Below are 2,942 nucleotides of genomic sequence, written 5' to 3'. Positions count from 1 at the left end.
CTGTTGATTTTGTCACTAATTTAAAAAATGAGATGAGGGAGAATATGAATTGTTCTAGCAGAAATGAAGTTAGTGTCCAGTTTTTCTTTTTTACTGCTTATGTTCTCTCTTTTCTAAGTGAAAATGTTTTTCTCCTGACAGAAAAATAGCATATGTTTATTACATTAAAGCATTTTAAAAATACTATAAAGTGAATAAAACTTAAAATCTTGCCACCCAGAAGAAAACATGGTTAACACTTCGTTATACATCCTTGGAGCCTTTTACCCCTAATGATGGGGGTATATTTGTGTGAGTGTCTATGTTATAGTGCTGTAGGCTGTTTTTAAAAACTCTGTGCCAGGGAAATTAGTAAATACAGTCAAGTGTTGTAACTGCATAAATGTAGTGAATTCATTATAAAGACATACTTAAAAATACCAATCTTGCTATTGGTAGATTTAGGTGTTTCTCATTTTTGCTGTTCTAAATAATGCTGCAATGAATCTATCTGGTCGTTTTGTAAGCACAAAATTGAAGTAGTGTTGGAGGTAGGGGAGAAGACACATGCACTTAGGATAGGTGACAACCAGCTCCTCACTAGGGTGCAACAGTTTATTCTTTTTTTTTTTTGGTAGAGCTGGGGTTTCGCTATGTTGCCCAAGTTAGTCTTGAACTCCTGGGCTCAAGCAATCTGTCTGCCTCAGCCTCCCAAAGTGCTGGGATTACATGGCGTGAGCCACCATGCCCAGCCATTTATGATCTTGATGAGGGCCAACGTTCCCTCTTCCACAAGGGATTAATCTTAGAACTATAGCCAATTAATTATAAGTACTATTTAGCTACTCTGTGCTCCACACATCACATGGAGTAATATCTTCAAACTATGAGGTTTAGTAACACTTGACTGCTGAGGTTTATTTCCTCAGCTCTGATGCTTCCTGGGTGAAGATGTAAGTTATTAAATTAACTCAAATTTTAAAGCTAACACTTCATTCCATCTAGACCAGGTAGCTCGTCATTTGTACGTCTGATAGGTGCTTCAACATCTCAGAATCGGCTTATTTTTCATGCATTGCATATTGTACTCATTTGTAATATTGGAATGTAAAATGTTCTTACTAAGAATCTTTATGTCAGCTATTCAACATTTCCCTACTTTATAATTTCTAGCTGCTTTACCATTTAGCAACTTTAAATTTTTATGCAGTTAATATGTTTCTTTGGTTTTTATGTTTTCTGAATGTCTTTAATGCACATTAATGTATACTTAGTAGATACACATTTACACATTGAGAAGTGAAGATAGGTTTGTGTTCTGTGTACAATTAGGACATCCACTAAAAAAGATTTTTAAAAACTGTGGGAAAACATGTTTTTCCTCCTGTCCTAAAATAGAACCTGATGACTGGAGGGAGCATCAGTCAGTCTGGCCTAAATCAGTGTACTGCGTTTTTGGATGCGGGCAAAAGTATTGTCATGTTGATTACTTTATAATAACATATTAATATCATTGGCTCAAACAGTTGTGATATATACCTAGTAATCATCGATCTCAAAGATATGCACCAGTTTGAATAAATGCTGTTTAAAGATTAAATTTTACAATTCATTTTAAATTGTCATTTTGTGACAATATTTCTAAACAACGTCCATTTTTAATAACAGTTGAATTTTGAGTCTACTTTGTCATGAATATTATGTCTGAGCAATGATTAACTTACTTTTCTTGGGTAAAATCCCAATGTTTGCTTGATTATTTCTCAAAAGAAATAGTGCAATTAATTTGACTAGTGTAACCTGCCTCTACAAAATAGCCTATTGGAAGTTAGTTTCTGAAGGGCTAAAATCTTTAGCTACTGTGATTAATGACTTGGGTTTGTAAGCAGCATTCAAGATACTTTTTTTCTACATTACCACTTGTCAATTTATATCCAGACTTCTATTTTGCCTGTGGTGTTTTGATTGTTGTGGAGTAATATCTCTTGCCATCTATCATAGTTTTCATAGCACAAAACAATGACATCAGCTTTTCTGGGAAGATGGAGTCTATACAAATATTTGGAGAGAGGTTGACTTTCTCCAAGTACTGAGTAATTTTGGTATGGTTAAGCTCTTCTAAGTGGGCAGAATGATGAGAAGTGTTCCCCTATTTGCTCTGGCGTGTGTGCTATGGTTTTCTTGTATTGGTCTAGTTTGTTAGCCTTAGAGACTTCCTAAAAGACAACTAGTCGAAACTAGTTGTCTTTTAGTCCATATTAGCATGTGATTTGGAAATAAGAACGGGGGCATACTTGAAAGCTCTAGGATAACAGCTTTTCAGTCACTTGTGGTTTAGTTTTCTTAGAACTGCATAGCATGGGCCTGTTAACAGTTCTTATACTGCTTCAGGGCAGGTGGCAGGCAGTATGGTGTAGTGGAAAGATCTTTTGGGGTTGGAAAAGATTTTGTTTCATGTTCAAGAGTTCATGCTGGCCCCTTAAGTGCTATGGTTTTTAGGTAATCAACCCAATTTCTGTGAATCCCCATTTCCTCATCCAAATCTATATAACCTTGACTGGGCCAGTCTCTGCCATGGTGGATTCCTCTAGTGCTGGGTTTCTCAACTTTGGCATATTAACATTTGGGGCCGGCTAATCAATTGTGGGGGCTGTCCTGTGCCTTGTAGGATGTTTAACAGCATCCCTAGCTTCTACCCATCAAATGTCAGTAGCACCTCTCTACCCCAGTTGTGACAACCAACAATGTCCCTTGTCCTTCAGTTATAGGGAAAGTGACTTTGAACTTCAAAATAACACTCAAAGAGAAGGAAGTAAAATGGCCCTTTCTGAGTATCTTTAAACAATCCGGCACTGTGCCAGGTGTCTTCACTCAGGCTTCACAACGATCTTCTCAGAAAGGCATTGTTGCATTGTTTCCCCCATTTTACAGGTGGGAAAATGGGGTGACGCTCTGACCAAGCT

This window comes from Pan troglodytes, chromosome 14 (assembly GCF_028858775.2).
Source record: "Pan troglodytes isolate AG18354 chromosome 14, NHGRI_mPanTro3-v2.0_pri, whole genome shotgun sequence".
NCBI classification, from domain to species: Eukaryota; Metazoa; Chordata; class Mammalia; order Primates; family Hominidae; genus Pan; species Pan troglodytes.
This window is presented reverse-complemented; position numbering follows the sequence as displayed.